This window comes from Psammomys obesus, unplaced genomic scaffold (assembly GCF_907164565.1).
Source record: "Psammomys obesus unplaced genomic scaffold, mPsaObe1.curated_primary_1811, whole genome shotgun sequence".
Lineage (NCBI taxonomy): Eukaryota > Metazoa > Chordata > Mammalia > Rodentia > Muridae > Psammomys > Psammomys obesus.
Window position 1 is genome coordinate 10378856 of NW_026585504.1, and position 22391 is coordinate 10401246.

Sequence of the window (22391 nt, forward strand, 5' to 3'; positions counted from 1 at the left end):
TTTTTTTTTTTAATTGTGTGTGTGTTATGTGTATGTGAGTGCAAGTGCCTGTGAACACTAGATCCTTTGGAGCTGGAATTACAGATGGTTGTAAGCCACTAAACATCAGTGTTGGGACTAAGCTCAGGTCCTCTTGAAGAGTAGCAAGTGCTTTTAAGCACTGACACCTCTTTTCAACCCCCTGGGAAACTTTTTAAAATTGCAGGATGCATGGAATTGTCTTAGTTACTTTTCTGTTGATGTGATAAAACACCAAGGCTGAGGGAACTTAGATATAAAGCATTTAATTGGGTTGTGCTTTCAGAGAGACTTCATGATGATGGAGCAGAGACATAGCTGAGGTCTCACATTTTGATTGACAAGTAGGAGGCAGAAAAGGAGTCACTGGGAATGTCTCTAAGTCTTTTGAAACCTAAAGCTCATCACTGTGACACACTTCCTAATCCTTCCCAGATAGTTCCTCCAACTAGGGATTAAATATTCGGTTTATGAGCCCGTGGGGACCACTTCTTTCAGATACCACACTAACCATAAAATTTGAACAGTGATGGCAAGGAAAGCCACTCAGTTGTAGATTTATCATAGAAGACATAGTGATTTCTTTTGTAAATGAATGAAAATGCTGAACACATGATCTCTAGAAAGGTTCCAAGTCATTTTTTAGAAAGGTTTCTCATTCTATATATGACTTACATACTGCTAAGAAATTACTTACTGGGCCAGGGACATGGCTTAGCAGGTTAAAGCACTCTGCATAAGCCTAACAACTTGAGCTACATCCCAAGATCTCATGGGGAAAAGAAAGAACCAGCTCCCAAAAGTTGTACTCTTAACCCCAGGTGCGTGTTGTGGCATAAACACACCTGTTTGTATATATGCAATGATAATTTTCTGGATAGTTTCTCTCCCTCTCCCCCCTTCACTCTCCTTTCTCCGCCCCCCCCCCCCCTTTTTGTTTGTTTGTGAGACAGGTTCTCACTGTGTAGCTCTGGCTAGTCTGGGATTTACTATGTAGGCTGGGTTGTCTGCCTCTGTCTCCTAAGTGCTGGAATTAAAGATGAGTGCCACCATGACCAGGCTATAGGGTATAAGCACTGTCTGTTACGAAACAGTTTTGATATGCTTTAAAAGCATGGAGGTGTCATTACCTTTCATGATGTAGCTGCCAGTCTGGTGAAGAATGGTAGCTGAGCCAAGATCTGCTGTGTTTTAAGAATGTAATAAGGCAATAAATGTTATAACTAAAACTAAATTCACTCAGTGTAAGTAGGAAAGCAGGTTTGGGGTTTTGATTTTGTGTGTGTTGATGGTGTTTTGCTTGGCTGTGGTGTGCATATTAGTTGATGATGTGGTGTTCTGTGAATATGCTTAGCAGAGATGACTGGAGACCTTGTTTTCTTACTTGTTTCCAGCACTATTCATGGCCGAATTGATCAAGTCAACCAGCTTCTTGAACTGGATCATCAGAAGAGGGGTGGTGCCCGATATACTGCACTAGATAAATGGACCAACCAACTAAATTCCCTGAACCAGGCTGTGGTCAGTAAACTGGCTTAACGGACAGCAAGCTTTGCAGACATGCTCAAGGCAACAGTGCAGAGATATGATCCTTAAGGACTGGAAAGGCAAAACTCCTGTGGGTTGGTGTGTCCTGAAAGTGATTGGAGTTATGGCAGAAGTGCTTTTTTGATCAACTGGTTTGTGTTTTGCTGCTGCATTTATCCCAAGAAAAACAGCTTTAATCTCCAGAAGAAAACCAAAACACCATGGGATTTATGCTGTGTTGACATCTTGCCCTAAACATACAACACCATAGTAATTTGTCATGGGCAACATGACCAGAGAGAAGATTTTTGTCATGATTTTAAATACACTGACACGCTACTGTTGGTTAAATTTAAACATGTTGTACCTGCAGAAATTCTCTCACAAATAACCTGCAATAACTTGAAATTCATACCCTTTTGAACACTTCCTTTTCTCATGTACAAATGAAAATGTTTGCTGCATTTTGCAAATGTCAATTCTCCATCCTGTGTCCGTCTGTTTCTGTCCCTGCAGCTAGTCAAGGTTAGCTGACCGCACTTGCAGTGGCACACTGTCACCCAGGGCTCAAGCAGCGAAATAAACAGTGCAGCTCAGAAATTGTAGTTTGCTTCTTGATGTGTTTTTATTACATTTGGGGTTGCTCTTTGTTTTTTAGTACCTTAGAAACGTCAGAGTATTTTGTCTTCAGTTAAGATTTAAAGGCCTGAGAGCAAAGTCTGTTGTTTGCTTTCAGGTTTTTAAAATTAGTGTTTATTGATAAAGTAAGAACTACTTTCTAACAGAGCCCTTGCATAGCATTTGTTTTGACAGTGATACTTTAAAGGATTAAGATTCTTTTTTTTTTAAAAGAATGGTATTTCTTTTAGAAGGAGTACGTATTAACTCTCAGAATGTCACTTTAAACAAATATGCCAGACATAGACAGCGAAGTGAATGTTACCTGCATCGTGACCGTGCCAGCAACCAACCATTGCCCAAAGCCTCTTGGGTTTGCTCTTTGAGAATTGCAGTCAAAGTTAATTTAAGTAACGTGCTACTAACTTTATGTTTATACCTTGTTTGAAAAGAGTATTAACAAGTTTGTGTGTCTTCACCCTTATGTGGCACCAAATACCAATTTCAAAAAAATACCTAAATTTAGATAATGCAGAAAATATGCAGCTGGCTTTGAAAGCAATCCCAAAATAATTTTAAAGTGTTTTGTGCAGTGGCAGTATAGTTAAGAATGAACTGTGGCCTTCGATGGTGACAGAACTCAGCTCATTTGAATGTATTGAGTTTTGGATGTATTTGGGTTTTGGTTTTTTTTTTTTTTTAAGTTCACATTATCATACAGTGTCAAAAGAAGGAACTAAGATTAACATAATGTCCTTGGTTTTTCTATTGCGCATTATTATGTAAACAGTGAGTGGCAGTGCAGGAGGAAGACTGTGTGACTGAAGAGTGGCGGCCAAGAATTTTGATCATTAAATCAGATTTTATAAACAGTAGAAAGAGCATGGACTTAAAACAAGGCATGCTTATTTGGTTTTGTCAAAATTTTACGAAAATATGTGATATATATTTATACTAAAACTATATAATCCTTAGATTTAGGAAAGAAGTCAGTTAATGTCTAGCAGAATAAAGCAGTATTAAATACAGATATAAGTTGGAAATTGTAGAAAACTGAAAGAAGACAAAAGATAAAATGTCAATGGTAGGGAATAAAACGTTTAAGATATTATAAAAGTATGTGTATTTTCTTCTCTTCTACATAAATCATTTGTGAAAAGTGTGCTCACGTTTTATACAGGAGTGATATGAATTAGGATTTATTTTTCCAATACAATTTGGAGACCCTTTGTTACCCAAATAAAAATGACAAGTTTCTGTGCCTCAATCAGGTGTGTGCATGTGACCACCAGGACGCAAAGGCTCTCGGGGCGTGTGCTGTCCAGCTCCCCGAGTGCTGAGCTCTGGGCCACCTTCGCTGTTGACGGTGGTGTCTTAAGCTTCTAGAAGGCAGCGTGCTTGTTACCCTGCACGGAGCTAGGCAACTGTGCAATGACTCCTAGAGTCGTAGCAGAACTGAAGCTCCGTGCAGCTTCAGTGGTGTGACCAGCCCCACCTCCTGTGTCAGTCCTTCCCGCAAGCTGAGAATTTCTTTTCCCCTGAAGGGTTTTCCATGCAGCCGGTTTCCTAGAGTTGAAATCTCACTGTTTCATTCCTAAACGTGATTGAACTGCTCCACACCAGTCTGATGTTCTACAGCACTTTCAAGTATACACTGCAAGAGCTAATTTCTGTCTTGCTCTTGCTCTTAAGTTAGCACAAAATAGTTTGTTTATTCTCATGTCGTAAAGTGACATAACTTTTTCATGTGAGAATATAGCTGTTGTAAGCACACATGAATCCCTTGTGTTTGAGCTAAGAGCCCGATTTCGTGGGGTAGTCAAAGCCCCTTTCACAGTTGCTGCTGGTATCGTGCTGTTGGTTACTTTATTTAAGATGTGTTTGTCCGTGTTTAAAAACATCTGTTCTTGGTACTTAAAGGGCAAAAGTGGTTGCAATTTGCTTTTAATCAAAAGACTATATAGTTCCTCAGTAAACACTGGTGAGTACACAGTATCTTGACACTGATTAATAGATGCCTCTGATACATAGAAGGACCTCAGAGCTATGCTAATCATTTCTTTACTAAAGCTTTTGAAAAATAATCCTTTTTTATTTTTTAAGTTAAACCTGAAAGGATTTCAATTATTTAGGTCTTTATTAAGAGGTGACAGTATAAAACAAAGTTTAGCTTCTGTTCTTTCCTAAGGATTTTTGACTACAAAATGTCTAACATTCATTCTTGTCTTTCTTTTCTTCCAACTAAGATCTAACATTGGCCTGGAACTGCAATCTTCCTGCTTTCCTCCTGCAGTGCTAGTTCTCTAACATTTTTAAAGAAACAAACACCATTTGAGCCAAGATATAGAACAAAAAATAAGATTTGACATTAGCTGTCAGCTGTTATAGCTTGAGGTACAAGGCACTTGAGGCTCTCCTGGGCTGCAGAAGACCTATCTCAAACCAAAGTAAATAAAAGTTAAAAAGCAATTCTACAAAACCTAAATTCTAAGCGAATGTCTAGTAAAGCAGACATTACAAACTCATTCCCAGTTGCCTCTATTTTGGAATCAATGGAGTCTGCTAGATCCCTGAATTGTGACAGTCTTCATGAAAGAGCAGGAAAGCCCCTTCCTGTGGCAGCAGCAGCAGTTAACTTTTGCAGCATCTGCCACACACACCCCACTAACATGAGGATCGAGCAGTGGACACCAGACAAAATTAATGTGGACCATGAAGTGATGTTTACACAAATCTGTTCACTCTCTGTGAGTGCGTACACACAAATTCTTGTTGCAGAGCTCCTAGAGTTGTCAACTGTCTTAAAGAATTTTCAGTTATTCTGTTTTCAGACAGTACTAAAAAAGGCAACTTATAGAAAACCATATTAATTTCTCCTAAGACAGATTTTAAAATCTTAACAGATTTTAGGATTTGGAAGCAACAGGAGACAGGCAGGTGGAACTCTGAGCTTGTGGCAAGTCTGGTCAACGGACGGAGCAAGTTCCAAGACAGCCAGCTGTCTCATATAACTAAAAAAAAAAAAAAAGCAAGTCATCAAATTTGATCAGATTTGTAACTTTCTGAGAAATATTTAACTTCAACAATGGACGTGTTAGCCCTATTCAATCTGTAATGCTTAATGTAAGACAATATTTTCAGGGCATTAAAAAAACCCTAGGACCTTCTCCATGATTTCAAAAATTACACCTTTTCAAATCTTAGCAACCTTAAAGAATGTTTTTAAGCCATGCCAAGGCAAGACTGGGTAGAGCTACTGACCTGGCAATGCTGATGTGCCCACTCATAAGAATCCCCACTTACACAACAGAGCACAGTGAGAAAGACCCTAAAGCCCAAAGAACAACAAGAAGGACCAAACTTTTCCATCTCATTTACACAAAGACTAAATGTCTAAACTGGGAAGTAATAGGCACCACCACGACCAGCCTAGAGATTTTGCCATGTAACCCTACCTGGCTTGGACGGACAGCTTAGAGACTTTTAAAAGAGCTATTCATTTTAATCAACTCAGGAAAGCATCAAGAACTCTAGTGTGTTCAGTTATTTCTCAAACTAAGACAGCGATGGATAGAACAAGTTTTTCTTTGCGTTATGCAATTCGTGGCAGCAATTTTTGTTTTGCTTTTGCTCATCTCACTCACTGGGTAGGAGGAAGTAGGTGCCTGGGAACAGCAGAGGATGGAATTAGAAGATCCGCAAGTCAACACTTGAGAAGCAGTCTGTGTGCAGGGCACGTGTGGCATGCTTAGGTAGGTGCCAGAGGTTTTAAACTCATCTGGAAATACAGATGCCGTATTGGCAATAAAAGTGATAAAATCCGCTTCCTACCAAGTCTGCCGAGCACAGCGCAGTGATACAAAAGATGGGTTTGAGTATTTCAACATAACACTTCTGTAAAATAACTCGAATGTTTTGAGAATGCTTCTCAAGAAATATGGCTCAGAAGTTTAGTCCTTTGAAGATGAAATTTTTCTTACTCTTTTAGGATTGCTTCTAGCACTAGTAGAGACGTTTGCCCTCAAGGAAGCCTGTTGAGTCATCTATCCTGGCTTGACTAATTACACCCAAATGTCATGTAGGAGTTACTCCTTCCGTGTGAGGCTGAGTATTTCCAAGCAGAGAATCAATACTCAAAGAAGGTTAGGCTTGTACTCTCCCGAGCCCCTAGTATGGAGGCCTAAATTGGTCATCTTAGGAGCTGTGATGTCAAGAAACCACTTAGGAATTTGTTAGATATCCAAAATAGATTCTTGGGTATAACTTTACATACAATCCTAAATCTCAAAAATACAATACCAGTCAGCTAGCTTTCCGAAGTCAAAAGAACTTGGACTAACAGTTGTGTGATCAAAATTCCATGTTGACTGTCTAAAACCGGCATCATTTTATATGTCTACCAAGACGTGTAACTTGTAGGCTAGCAACTTATTAGACTGGATGGTGTTATGTTGACACCATCAGCCTAGCAAGGCTGTTCGTACCTGTGCTGCCTAGTTTTTTCTCAACTTGACACAAGCTAGACTCTTGTGAAGAGGGACTCTCAATTGAGAAAATGACTATCGGATTGGCTTGTAGGCAGTATTGTCTTGTAAAATACTGTCTTGATTATCAGTGCCATCCTGGATATGGTGGTCCTGGGTGTGAAAGCAGGCTCAGCAAACCATGAGGGATGAACCAGTAAGCACTTTTCCATGGCCTCAGCATCAGATGCCTTCAGGTCCCTGCTTGGCTTGAGTTCCTGCCCTGACTTCCCTTTGTACTAAGCTGTTACCTGGGAAGGATAAAAGAAACCCTTTCCACCTCAGATTGCTTTGAGTCATGCTGTATACCACAGCAACAGAAACCTTAACTAAGACAATATGTACACATGGCTTTTTTTTTTCCAACTATGTTTTTGTTGTACTTAATAGTTGTAGGCTCCCAACTCCTAGAGTAATGATGGAAGTTTGTCACTTTCCTGGAAACCTATTTGAAGTTTTCTGTTGTGACTGGGGTTCTGAAGACAGTTATTTTGTAGACAGGTGCTTCAGTGGCTACTAAAGGGCTGACCTTTCACACATTACCATTCCCTTTCTTCTCTGAGACCTTCATACCACAAACAGTTACAGAAGGAAGCCCTGTGTTCTGCCACATAGAAGGGAACGCGCTTTCTCTACATCCTGCCTTGTTGGTCACCGAGAGCGAACATGTACCAGGAACTGCCCTAGAATGCCAAGAGAACAAAGTACACTTTTTCAGAGAGCACAGTTCTGGGGGGAGAGGCAAATAGGTTAATTTCAAATAGGAAAAAAAATAATAATAACCAAACAAGTGGTTGGGAATATTGGCTCAGGCAGAGAGTGTGTACATGTGGGCTGAGTGGGACAGGCCAGATTATGCTGGTTTGTTATTTAAAGTAGTAAAGTTTTGTGTGTGGTGGGGGTTTGTTTTTGTTTTTAAAAGCATTCTAGTCACTATGGGAAGTATGCATGGAGCAAGACATAGAGACCAGTAGATACTGCAGGAGATAAAATTTGAAACAGGATGTTAAGACTGGAAACAGATACTGTTTGCAAAAGGGGAGGGGCTACCAAAAGAAACAGTGGCTTGACAGTTGGGAGAGAGACTGTCAGGCAGTCATGATCAGCTGGGTGCTGCTGCTCGGTTGACTAAAACAAGGGCAAAGAAGGAAATTGGGAGTGTACACATTCAAGTGTGCCCAGGGAGTGCACATTTTCAGTACAGTGAGGAAAACGCCAGCTCTATTCTTCCAGTGAGAGATTTCACTTTAAACATTTTTTCCGTATTCCCCATTAAAAGTTGAAAGTGAAAAGTTCATCTTTGCTTAGAGTGTGTGTGTGATTAAGAACACTTAAAGTTTGTTTGTTAATGAATGAAGTTTGTTTTTTTTAAGATTATATTTATTTTATGCATTAGTGCTCTATCTGCTGTGCACCTGCAAGCCAGAAGAGGGCAGTAGAGGGTACAGATGGTTGTGAGCCACTATGTGGTTGCTGGGAATTGAACTCAGGACCATCTGGAAGAGCAGACAATGCTCTTAACCGCTGAACCATTCTCCAGCCCCTTAAAGAAGTTTTAAGGATGTGAGCGAATTGTTAGCAACAGGCCCAGTGTTCAGATAAACGACAGCCACTACTTAGCACCTCTTGGAAACTTTGTTTTCAAACAAGCTGTCCATGTATGCCCAGGCTGACCTCAAATTTGTAATCCTCCTGCCTCAGTCTCCTGAGTGCTGGGATTATAATTGTTCACTAGGCTCAGCTTCAGTAAATATTTTAAAGCCAGGGTTGTTTGGTTTTGTTTTTCCACTCAATATCATATAAGTATGTAACTTCGATGAGTATCAGCTTACATCAGGCATAGTGACTCATGTGACCATAAATGAGGCACTCATGAGGCTGAGGCAGGAGGATCACTCTGAACCCAGTCTCTGATACAGTGAAGTTAAGATCAGCTTGGGCTAGTGAGAGAGACCCTGTCTCTAATAACAACCAAAATAAAAACCATTCATAGTGAGTGCTAATTGACCCGTTAGCGTGATAGACAGACTGGATGGATGGATGGATAGATAGATAGATAGATAGATAGATAGATAGATAGATAGATAGATGGATGATAGGATATTGTGGTCAAACCATGAATTCTGAAAGAATTTCTATCCAGCTAGTTCAAACATAAACACTATAACATTCCAGGTTATTTTTAATAAATTGACAATGGGACAATATATGGTTTGTCCTGAAATTACTATTTTTCTGTCTAAAAGCACCTACTTACATGCTATTTCCAAAGCAATGCTCTCCCCAAACAGGAAGGGTGAGGAATTGCCTGTAAGATTGCCTGGGGGAGGTTCTTAGGCAGGAAACATTCCCACAGGTGCATACACAATTGTCTGTACAATCTTGTTTCCTTTTTTTCTGATTGGAAGGAAGCACTTTTATGTTATAGACATTAACTTCTCTTCAGCTTGCAAAGATTCTTTGAAGCACTGTCATATGTACCCAGCATCAAATGAAAAACTTTCATTTTGATGTCAAATCACTCCTCTTTTTCCCTGGCACCCGTATGAATGTTAAGGTTTGTTTCTTTGTTTGTTTGTTTGTTTCAGTGTCTTTGACAAACGGTGTTGCAATGAACACAATGGGCTCACTTCTTGTTGAATACAAAGCCAGAATAAGCACAGCAGTCATGAAACAAAGGAGAAAGATTGCTCTCCTGCAGCAGGCAATGAGAGCATGGCGATTGTTTCCAAAACAATGCTCTCCCCAAGCAAGGAAGGGGTGAGGAATTTCATATGTATTCATATAGGGAGGTACTTTGGGGTAGGGACATTCCAGCACATGCCCAGTCTTCTCATTGTTCTTCTCCTCCTCCTACCCTTCCTCCTCCTCTTTTTCTTTCGTCGTCTTCTCCTTTTCTTCTTCTTCTTCCTCCTCCTCCTCCTCCTCCTCCTCCTCCTCCTCCTCCTCCTCCTCTTCTTCTTCTTCTTCTTCAATTTATTTTTTTGAGACAGGGTTTCTCTGTGTAGTCCTGGCTACCCCGGAAGTCACTGGTGTAGACCAGGCTGGACTCAGACTCAGAGATATGCCTGCCTCTGCCGCCAGGTGTACCACCACCGCCTGGCCATAATTGAAACTAAAAGCAAAGCCTATCTTGAAGAGGCAATCTGCCTCTGAAGGTGCCTGCTGTACTTAGTCACTCACAGCGCTGCAATGTTGATGGGGATTACATTACACCTGCAAGGCCGTTTTCACAGCATCGCTCCTGCCGAGTCTTTCTATTTTCTTTCCATCTTCTATTGTCCTCAATGTATATCTTAAGTGCTGTGAATTTTTTCTGTAGAGGTCTTTCATTTAATTGGTTAGGTTTATTCCAACACTGTTGCTTTGGTTTGAGGTTTGTTTTTTGTTTGTTTGTTTGTTTGTTTGTTTAGGAAACTGTAAATGGACTAACCAGTCCTTTCTGGTTTCTTTCACAGCATGTTAATTATTGGAAAGCTACTGGATTTTAAAGGCCCATTTTATAAGTTGACAGTTTGCTGAGAGTGTTTATCAGATCTGAGAATTTCCTGGGGCCCTTTTTTGTGTCCCTTAAGTACAGAATCATATCTGCAAATAATAATAGGATTTCTTCCTTTCCTATTTGTATTCCTTTTATCTCCTTTTCTTATCTTGCTACTCTAGCTAGAACTTCAAGCACTACATTGAATGAATAGGAGTAGAGAGAGTGGTCACTCACTATGTAGACCAGGCTAGCCTCAGATTCACAGAGATCTGTCTGCCTCTGCCTTCCCAGTGCAGAGATTAAAGGGATGCAACACCATGCCTGGCTTCCACGCCTTTTTAAAAAACGGTTTTCTGTAAGCTTATTCTAGTCATAATTTGGACTTTATTTACCAAAACGTCTGTGGCTTTTAGGAATGCTCTTCTGTTATGTGCATCTGAGGCAGGATTTGCTGTAGATCTGCGTGTGTGAATTACATGCACACCTGTGTGGACAGGCACTTGTGCATAGGGGTGGAGACCAGAAAAGTACATCAGTGCCCTCCTCTGCTACCGTCTGTTCCTTGGAGGCAAGGTCTCTCTCTGAACCTGGAGCTGACTTTTTCTCCAGTCGGCTGGAAAACCAGCAAGCTTTCCTCCATGTCCTTTGGAGCTGGGATTAAGAAACCCAGCTTGTTACATGGGTGCTGGGAGTGCATGGAGGCAATTCCTTCCTAAAGATCTACTTATTTGTGTGTCTGTGTGACCGTGTCTGTCATGAATGCCACAGTGAACATATAAAAGTCCTGTCTTGCCGCCTTCTGTGTGGAGGCGGGATCTTTTTTGAATATGCTTGTGCACTGAGTATTCGAGGCCAGCTGACCCTTGAACACCTGGGTAAGCCTCCTCTCTCCGCCTCCATCTTGCCTTCAAGGTAATGGAATTACAGTTCCCAGACACCCACTGAGTCCAGCATTTTTTATTTATTTATATATCTGTCTATTTCTTTATTTGCCAGATGATCTTTTATTGAAATGTTTTTCTCTTGTTAACTACCTGGGCACTCTGCTGCAGCACTGCTGACGTCACCTATGATGTTGTGAAGGTGGTAACCACCCACATTGCAGCCCTCAGACTATGCAGTACCCAGGACCTCGATAGTTCTAGAAAGTTCTCTGAGTGAAGAGTTGCCACAACTGTCAGGAAGTGTTGGCAGTCTCATCAAGAGTGATGAAATTCCACTGTGCTTAATTTTTTTTCTTGCCTCTTTTTGTCTCCACAGCTCTTTGATGGCTTTGATAATCAGGGGAGAGGCAGAGGGTACCACCTTAATCTGGGCCTGTTTGTTCTCTGTAATCCTCAGACTTTCCAATCACTGATTGTCTTGGCAATCTCATCATCAACTGTTTTTAGACAGAACCAGGGGACCCATCTTGGGAGCCAAAGTAGATGTGCCATCCTTATCTTCCATGCACTGTAAGTACATGACTTTGATGTCACTGGGGTCAAAACTGGGCAGAATGATAGAGATGGCTCAGACAGGTGGGCCCAGATTTGTGACAACTGAGTAAAGTTGCACCATAGTGTCTACAAAGCCAAAAGCAGCATTCAGCTTTTCCTGTGAGAGCCAGGGATCGAACTCAGCTCAACAGGTTTACAGAGCCAACACCTTTACTCACAGAGCCATCTCCTTGGCCTGTGCAGGTAATTCTAATGGGAACTCCTTTTCTTAGCATGAATAACTAACATGATATTGTGTTCTTTTTTAAAAGATTTGTTTATTTATTATGTATACAGTGTTCTGCCTGCATGCCAGAAGAGGGCACCAGATCTCACGATAGATGGTTGTGAGCCACCTTGGAGCTGCTGGGAATTGAACTCAGGACCTCTAGATAAGCAGCCAGTGCTCTTAAGGTCTGAGCTATCTCTCCAGTCCAGGATTGTAGTGTTACATCTGCACATTACTTTAGATTTTTCAGACAACAAGTTTGAAATCTTCTACCTAAATTATTATTCCTAGAATGTCAGTTATTCATAGAGAGGCCAGGCTGGCCCCTAATTCATAATTCCCCTGCCTCTGAGTCCTCAATGTTAGAGTAATAGGAACATGCCACCACACCCAGTTTGAGTGTAAATTTTTTCTGCATGCTTAAACACCAGAAAATTATTCTGCAAATAGCATGATAACCATTTAAACACTGAACTTGGGAGTTCCCTAGGATGTATAGTACAAATCTTAGTTATTGAAGGCTACCGACAACAGATTAGTGAGCATCCTTTCAAGAGACAACCTGCGCATATAAGGCATGTAATTTTTCGGTATCTGCCATCTGACCAAATGTTCTGCAGTTTGCTTTCTGACAAACATGCGTGTTTTAAGCTGACACAAGCAAGACTGCAAGCTGAGGTGCAGCAAGACATCTTGCAGCATCATAGTCCTCTGTCCCTGGCTGCAGCAAAAAGCATCTTGAAAGTGACCTTTGTTCCAGTATGTGTGGCAGGAGCAGAAGCAGTTTACAATAAACAATATCTCACAATAATGGCCCATTCTTTGGGGAAAAAAATCCAGCAAATGTCTTGGGGAAATGTCACCATGCATCTGGTCATGAGCAAACTTGGAGTGGGGTTCCTGTCTACTTCTGCATTCCACACCCAGACTCACAAAGAACGGGATTGTGAGAAAATTCATGTTTAAGCGAGATACTCCCACTGTTTTTAAGAACTCTACGCTAGCTAGATTTTCAGAGAAAGAGCTCCATGGTAGGGTCCCAGCTTTTTGTTTTTAGTGCTTTCTGCTCTGAAAATAACAACCTCCAACAGTCTAATGTGTTTGTGGCCACGGTGTGCAATCGCCCATGAACGTAGTTTATACATTTTCTCATTTCACCATCACTCCTCATCAAAGGGGAAAGTGGGGGTCGGCATTAGCCAAATGGCCTTGTTCTGAAACCAGGATAAAGATGCCGTATCCATTCTGAAGACATGTGCTAAATGTAGTCAGAACAGCCACCTCTGAGGTGAGCACTGCTCTTTCTGTTTCCTCTTAGCTAATGAAAGGGACGCACAAAGATTTCTGCACCTTAGGCCTCACCCCTAAGAGAAGAAGCTGCACTTTCCTCTGAAGCCATTGTAACCCTGTGCTTTCTGATCCAGTAGCCCTTGTCCCTTCTCTTTCTACATAATCCCTTTGTTCTGTTGGGCCACCCTAATCATTATTATCTTCTCTCTTCACTCAAACGGCATCTTACCTTTTCCCACCTCATCTGTTTTCTAAAAAGTGCTGGGACCACACAGTCCAGACCAGCCTCCCAAAAGACGAATCACCCCTCACTGCTCATCAGAGGGAAAGTGGGGGTCCACGTCAGCCAACTGGCCTTGTTCTGAAGCCAGGACAAAGCTGCCGTATCCATTCTGAAGACGTGTGCTTGGGCCTTAAGCACACTTTTTACTGTGGGCTGTGTCCAGGTCACCTTTTGAGACACAGTCGCCAGCCACGCTCCTGTGATTTGCACACATCTACCCTATGTATTTCTTTCCTGTTTTATTTTCCCTCTGCCACCACGTAACACACTGTGTATTCTACTCATATTTGTTCATGCCATGTCCTTCTGGGGTGTAAGCGCTCTGTAGTGGGTATGTCTATTTTATTCATTTCTGTATCTTGGGTGAATAGAATAATGCCTGTTACCATAGTAAAAAAAGCAAATGAGTCCCAGGGCCTCTGCCTTCCTCATTCCAAACCACAGTCTACCAAGACCTCTGCTGTTCTGCTTAAAACGTGTTTAGTCTCCTTCCAGCCGAGTGATCATGTTCATGAAGGCAAAGACAACACAAGAGTTCTATTATCTGCTCAGTGTTCCTCCCAGAGTTCTGGGCAGGTAGTCAGCCTCATTAGATGCTTGGTGATTAACCTATCTGTAACCAACCAGTGTCTTTCAACTGGATAGCTATGGAAACTTTCCAAAAGGGCCAGGTTACCAGGCAGGAGGGACATATCTCTCCTCAGTGCTCACACGCTTGGCAACGGGACTTTCTACAACTGAAAAAAGCCAAATAGGGTCTCAAGATGCTTTCACTTGGGAAAAATGGCAGCACTGTTAACACAAATATGACAGGAACAGATGAAGGACTAATGAGGCCATTGCTAAGGGACAAGGAATATCAGGGAACTGTGATTATGTAGAGGAGCATGACCTACTGCTGGTTAGCTTGAAGCTACTGTTTAGCCCAGCTGGCCTTGAACTCACAGCGTTCCCGCCTCTGCCTCCTGAGTGCTGGGGTTTACAGGTGTGCACCATCCCACCTGGCTGAACTTTAAAAGGCAATAGCGTTGTATGTTAGAGTGCGAATTAATTTCCAAGAAATCGGACACACAGGGCCTCGTGTTGTATAATTCTGTTTAATATGGAGTGTCCAAAATAAGCAAGTGTGTAGAGACAGAAAATACATGAGTGTTCCCAAAAGTTAGAGAAAGAGGGAGGTTAAAGAGGACTGCCAAAGGATGTGAGGCAATGACTGTGGCGCAGACCTAAGACAACCATGGTGGGTATATAATTCCGAAACTGAACTGAATGGTGTGCTTAAAAGTGGTTACTTTGATGTCACATGACCTCAGTTGAGAAGGTGTTCTATTTTCTTGAATTTCACCAAGAGAATCGATTAGATTTTAAGCACCCTGATTACAAAGAAGAGACAGGTATGCACGGTAACATACATGTTACTTAACATGAATTAGATATTCTATAAGATACTCAAAACATGTTCAAAAAAAGATATTGATAATATGTCAAAACATATTTATGATTAATATATTTAATTTTAATTTGGGAAGTAGAGGCAAGAACTATACTATATAGTGAGTTCAAGGCCAGCCTGGGCAAAATAAGACTCTATCAAAACAAACAGAGAAACAAGCAATAGTATGCATGTATGTATGCACGTGTGTATTATGTAATTTGTTAAGGAGATAACTTTAAAATAAAGTTTTTAGAATGCAATGTACAGTGTGTTGTTTGTTGAGAGTTTAAACACTCACCAAGCCTGCAAGCAAACAGCTCTGAGAGGATGTCTTGAGTCACTACGTTTTGTGGGCATAATTTTAGAGATCTCCCCAAGCTCCCGCTAATCCACCGAGACAGGAAGCCCAGCCCCCCCAGGTCCAGGCATATGTGCAAAAGCTAAGACATGGATTCTTTCGTTGTTTTTGTTTTGAGACAGCATCTCATGATCCTTCTGTCTAGGCTTTCTCCGTGCTGGGGTGACAGGTGTGCACCTCTAGACCTGCCTGAAAGAGGGACAAAACACTAGCAGGAAGCTGTTTCTAAAAGAAAAGCAACTTCTGGAAGACAGTGGAGCTGCTTCCCCAAAAGCTGAACACAAGATGCTACAAAGTTTCATCCCCCAGAGAAATCAACCTTAGACTGGCAGGTGATGTTCACAGCAACACAAGTCATGATGGCCACCCCCCTCTAAATGCTCACCTAGGACAAGAGAAGAGTGGAAATATGGTTCCTTTGAGAGATAGAAAACTCAACAAAAAAGGCAACAGACTCCTAGCAGCCATGGGGATGAGTCTTTAAAAAGTTACCCTAAGTGAAAGAGACAGGACAAAATAGCCACATACCCCTGACTTTGTTTACATGAAATGTCCAAAGGATGTCTACTTGTCAAGGGGAAAATGAGTTAATGTTTGCTGCATGCTGGAAGTGGGTGCCAACTCAGCTGTCAATGAAGGTGAGGAATTTGGTGGGGGTTAAAAAAAATTGAAAACAAAATGTCTAACAATGGCTGGAGTACTTGGCAAGGTCGTGACAATCATCACACACATAAGAGGAGTGAATATAATGAACTCCACTATGGAGTCTCAAACTTATGATCCTCCTGCCTCGGTCTCTCAAATGCTGGGACCATGTGTAAGCTCTTCTATACCTGGTTCACGTACTCATTTTCTAAACTGCAGGAAAGCACAAAGAAGAAATTGGTACTTACTGAGACCTAAAATCAGCTTACTTCTGATCTTTTCTTAAGACATGTTTTGTGCAGTCAAGATCAGTGTTGGTGTGGAATTTGGTGTCCCCATTTTCTGGCTAAATGATAAGCACTGAACTAAATATCAATAGCAAAGTATCATTTCATCCCAGAACCTGGCTATGCTGGGTCCCACTGCATACTTTTAATGAATATTTTCATTTTATAAATGATATATGCTGAATATCTTTATATAAAATAATTGCTAAGGCTTTTTTGTTTTTGTTTTGAGACAGGGTCTCTCTATGTAGCTGCGACTGGCCTGGAACTCACTAAGTCCATCATGCTGGCCCTAAACTTAGAGATCTGCCTGCCTCTACCTCTGAGTGCTGTGATCAAAGGCCTGAGCCACCATGCCCAGCCAGCTAGGGCTTATTTCTAAATCTAGTTTATCTCCAGTTATTGTTCTGTTTTACAATTCTCGAATTTGGAAACCTGACCTTTGAAACAGAGGTTTCTTTATCTCTAGTTGGGGCAATGAGTCCTCCTTAAGCTCAGAGAATCTCCCAGGATTTCAAAACAGAGCCTCTGGATGACAACAGAGGGAGCGACTTAGCCAGGCCTGCCTGCCCTTTGGAGACAGTCCAGCACACACCAAGGGCTGGATCCAAACAGCAGATGATCTCAAGTGCAGCGGCAGGTCAGGAGCAAATCCAAGAAAAGGAAAGGCCGCTCAGGCCCTCAGGCAGACTCCTTCATGCCAGGACACTCCTGGAGCTGGAGGTGAACGGATGTCTGGAAGCTGGAAGCGAAGAGAAATTCTCAGCTCTCTGGACTGCTGACAGAATCGAGGCAGATCTAGACATAGTGAGGCAATGGGGGCTGAGCGTGAGCTGGGGAGGTGAAGGCTACAGCTATTGCCTTTCACAGACTGACTGCGGGGGCACTGTGCATGCTGGACTATGGGACCATCATTAGTCTTCCTGTGCACCAGAGAAAGAAGAAAATGAACTATAGGATACTGATGACCCACTGGCCAAGATGAGAGAGACAGCATTTAAAATATACGGCCATAAAAACTAATGTGTGTGCACGGGGCAGGAGGATGGCTTAGCGGGGCAGGAGGATGGCTTAGCGGAGCAAAGCACTTGTGCAAGGGCGAATTCCCAGGAGCCACATAAAAGTCAGGTGCTTAGCAAATGTATCTGTTAGCCCAACACTCCTAGGGAGATGGGAGGTAGAGACTGGAGACTCCCCAGAACCTTGCCAGCCAGCTATCCTGGATGTATGTATGTAGCAAGAGATCCTGCCTCAAACAAGGTAGATGGTGAGGACTCACACCCAAGATCGTCTTCCAATCTCTCTCTGCCTCTGTCTCTCTGTCTCTGTCTCTCTCTCACACACACTATAATAATAATAGTAATAGCAATAATAGTGATGATGATGATAATCTCAAAAGTAAAATTAGAGAAACCACTAAGTGGAAGCTGATTTCAAGTGATCATGGAGACTGAATTGTGGATGCAATAATTGTATAATAATAATAATAATAATAATAATAATAATAATAATAATTGATAGTTACACAAGCTCGGTAAATTCTCTAAAAATTATCGAAGTTCGTACTTTACAAGGGTGTGTTATATTAATTAAATCTCAATAAAGCTGCTTTAACTTAAAGAAAGAGTTGGCTGTGGCAGAGATGGAGGCAGGAGGATCAGAAATTCAAGGCCAGCCAGCAGGGGCTACAAGAGAAAGAGCCTGTCTCAAAAACTTAAGTAAGTGAGCCAGCTGCGGTGGCACAAGCCTTTCATGCCTCACTCAGGAGGCAGAGGCAGGTGGAGCTCCCAGAATTCAAAACCAGCCTAGTCTACAGAGGGAGTTCCAGGACAGCCAGGGCTATGTAGAGAGACCCTGTCTCAAGAACAAAACGACAAACCCCAAATAGATAGATGGATAGATGGATGAATGGATGGATAAACAGACAGACAATTTTTTTAAAGAAAAAGAAATGTGCTCCTATGTATAAAAATCTCTGCCTCACTCCCCTCCCTGCCACCCCAGGGCGATTCCTAGGTACCATTTCATTTCCCGTTTTCCCATCCGGTCCTCAAAGCACCCTGGAAGGCTCGGCTTGGGGGAATGATGGTGAGGAAAACTGTGCCGCTTGCTGTCAGGGGGTCGAGCCCTTTTATATACTGCATCACGGAAACCTCAGGTGAAAACTCCAAGTAAGGAAGATGTTCAGGAGACAGGATCAGAACGGTAGGCAAGAGGAGGAGGCCGTTCTCCTGCAGCCTGGAGCCCCTGATCATGGTTTGCTTGTTTGCTGATGCCGGTGGTCAGCAGAACCACTCTACAGTTTTTCATGATGAGGGATTCCGGACAGGAGGCACATTCAGCTCCGTGCCGAGAACACGCTCCAAGAGACCCGCCCATATTATTTATTCGTTTGTTTATCTGTCTCTTTAGTTAAGTGACAGATGAAGTCCATGGCATTACGAAAATCAGCGTTTTGTAAGGGCAAGTGAAGAGGCAAAGACACAGCAGAGAGGAGACTCTGGAGAGAAAAAAAAAAAACAAAGTTGCTTTTGTGCTCTTGTCGGAGCGTTCGCTTCCTTGTTTTCAATTATGTGCCCATTTGACAGCTCCAGCTATGGAGGACAACCCTATCTTTTGGTTTTGTTGTTGTTGTTTGTTTGTTGTTATTTTGTTTTCTTGGACTTTCCTAATTTCAAAATACTTTCTTTGTGACAATATTAAATGCCAGCTCCTAATCGCACTCTTAAATTTACAGAGGTTATCACTGAAAACAGGCAGATTATACAAGTTCAAACAACAGTCTTTATCTCCATTAGTGGTTCTCAACCTACGGGTTGCTACCCTTTTGAGGGGCGAATAACCCTTTCACGGGGGTTTGCCTGACACCATTGGAAAATACAGATATTTACATTTCGATTCACAGCAGTAGCAAAACTTCAGTTATGAAGTAGCAACACAAATAACTTTATGGTTGGGGATCAGCACAACATGAGGAGCTGTATTAAAGGGTCGCAGGGTTCGGAAGGTCGAGAACTACTGATCTAGACACTGTATGTAGCTTAATGTCCTCCAGGTACAAACGTCACCTGTGCTCCAATGCTCCGAGGTTTAATCTCCACCCAAAAGGAAGGCTTTGGCAGGAGGTAACTTTTTTTTTTTTTTTTCAGTTCTGGCTTGACAGGTGGTTTCAGATCTGCTTAAGCCGAGAAGGTAGTCCAACAGAAAGGTTTTGGCCCTTCAAAATTTATTGTTCTGCAAGTGGAAAAGTAAGGCCAAAAGCGAGGATACTTTCCTGAGGCTGTCTCTGGCAGGCGTTGTGGTCCATGACAAGCTTTTCTAACATAAACACAAACCTGCCTCTAGACAGGACTGAAGGTGCCCTGTCCCTTGCTCTGCTCATGACACCATTGGAGGAGAGCATCTGCTTGCCAGACATAGCAGCTCTTGCCTACAACTGCAGGACTTGGGAATCTGAGGAAGGAGGATTGCTACAAGTTCCAGTCCAGCCTGGATTACAGGGTGAAAAGCTGTTTCACAAAAAAAAAAAAAAAAAAAAAAAGAACAAGTCAGCCTCACCAGTGGTTCTCACCCTGTGGGTCATGACCCCTTTGGGAGTCACATATCTGATATCCTGCATACCAGATATTTACATTACAATTCCTAACCGTAGCAAAATTATAGTTACGAAGAAGAAATAAAATGATTTTATGGTTGGGGTAACTACAACATGAAGAATTGTATTAAAGGGTCATAGCATTAAGAAGGTTGAGAAGCACTAGGTTAGACTCTTTCTGCAAAAAGTATTAGCATGGCTTGGAAAAATGCACTCTTCGCAGCCTTAACACAGATGCAGGCTTTATTTTAAAGTCACAGGATAGTCTGCTTCAAATACTGTTTTGTATCACGTGGCAGCCGTCATCTTTAATTATTCTAACTAAGCTAATGTTTATAAAGTTACCAGAAGTCATTTGCAATGCACGAACTCAACCTGATCACTCAAGTTGTAGTTTTACACCGTGGTACATCTATTGCTGTTCATATTATCTAATTTCTCACGTTAAATGATTTTATCTTCCCTATTTCCTTCTCCTTTTTTTTTGAAGACATTGTTTTTACAGTGCGGGTGCGGGTGTTTGAGCACATGAACACACCATGGCCCACACGGATGTCTGAAGACAGCTGATGGGAGCTGGTCCTCTCGTTGCTCCACGTGCATTGTGGTGATGAAACTAAGGTCATTGGTGAGCGTAACTGTGGTGGCTTGCGTGAGCATGGGTGGGAGCCTGGGGAACAGTGCAGCAGCTGCACCACTGAAGAAAATGACTACCCCCTCCAGCAACCATCAGTTGTGAGTGGTTCCTCAGGAAGGGGTTGGTTTCATATGGCCCTTCGTCAGCTGTGAGAGAATGTTGGTGAGCCCAGTCTTGTTCAGGTACCCTAAGCCTCTGTGAGATTACAAGTGAAAGAATCATGTCATGCCTACGTCAGCATTTCATGGCACTCTTCCTCATTCCCTGACCCTTGCGTTCTTTCTGCACCCTCCTTGGGCAATGCTCCCTGAGCCTTGGAACTAGGGGTATAGATGGTCCGTTTAAGGAAGAACACACAACAATCGAGTATTTTAAACACTTTGACCAGCTGTGAGTCTCGACATTAACTACCGTCTGCTGCAATGAGAAGCTTCTCAGACCAAAGCTGAGAGCAGGAGTAACCCTTGGATAAAAAAAAACACAAATATCTAGAAGGCAGCTTAGTACCGTGTCCATTTAGTTAAATGGCTGTGTAAGGTTCCCATCGAGAGCCTGTACCATACCCAACCATGGCTTTTGACCAAGGGTGCAGCACCAGGCATCCATCCACTCCCGGCATAAGCCTCAAATCCAGCTAGAAAGCTGTTGGTTACACCCCCAACATTCATGTCACTATTGCGCAGTGGACACAGCCTGCCTTCTAGGTTCGTATTGTAGCCCACGGGGCTCACACCTGGGTAAAACAAAACAAAACAAAACACTGGTGGCTTTTCTTCTCAAAAAGCATACATATCACCCTCAGGCAATGGAATAGCTAGCCAGAAGGAGAAAGCTCCTAACTCAGTCACAGCTTGGTATTTCTATGTCTTCCAACCAAAGTTTGTGTTCTCTGAAGCAATAGGATCTTGCCATTTTGTTTTGGTGGGCAGTGAAGAGCAGTAGCAATAGGTCGTGTTGTTTGGGAGGCCTCTGGGGGTCTCCAAGACCAACAACTCATAGGGAGGTGGCCCACACCTGGCATTGGCAGTTTTACGTAATAATTACAGCTTTTGGCATTATCCGCCCTAACGCTTTACTGTGTATTGTAGTTTTTATTTGCCATTATTATCATTGTATTTTCAGATTAGCTTACAAAGTATATTTCCATATGGTTTTTGCATATATTCTTAGTTTTAGTTAACCCTTTCTCTTCTCCCCCTTCCCCATTTCCAATCCTGAGTAAACCTCTCTGCCACCAGTATCCTTCCTTTCTCTCTTGCTCTTAATGGTCTTTTTCTAATTTCCTGGCCTCCACTAGTTAAACACATAGATCTAAAGGTTTGGAGCCAGTATCCACATGTGAAAAAAAAAGAGATAGTGTTGGTCTTTCTGGGTTTTGGTTACATCAACTTAATATTATATTTTCCAGTCACATCTATTTTCCTTTAAATGTCATGAATGCATTTTTCTTTGTAGCTAAAAGAATCCAACTGTGTATACCACCACATTTTTAATTACCTAGTCATCTGTTCATGGACATCTAGGCCTGCCTTGTAGCTGGTTCCATTTTCTAACTATATAAGCAGAGAAGCAATGAACTTGGGCTTGTGGCTACCTCTGTAGCAGGATATAAAGTCCTTTGGCATATGCCCAGGAGTGGCACAGCTAGCTGTGTCCTATATTAACCATCTGATTTTGCACAAGCTGCAAAAGAAACACCACCTCTTTAAAATGCCTTCCCAGTGCATTTCAAAAGCAAGAAAGGAAACTTGGAGAGGCATCTGACATGCTGGATCTGAGAATAAATCTTTGGATATTGTCATAAAGTGAACCAATTGACAATAGCAATAAAGTGAAATTTAGTGGTGATTCAAAACAGACTCTCTCAGCCCTTGAATTTTACCTCAGACAAGAGGGGGACAGGGTGATCAAAACAGCTATTTTTTTGCAAATAGTTAAAGCATATGCAAAGAGAAGCTGCCCTCGTTTGATGTTGTTCTAGACT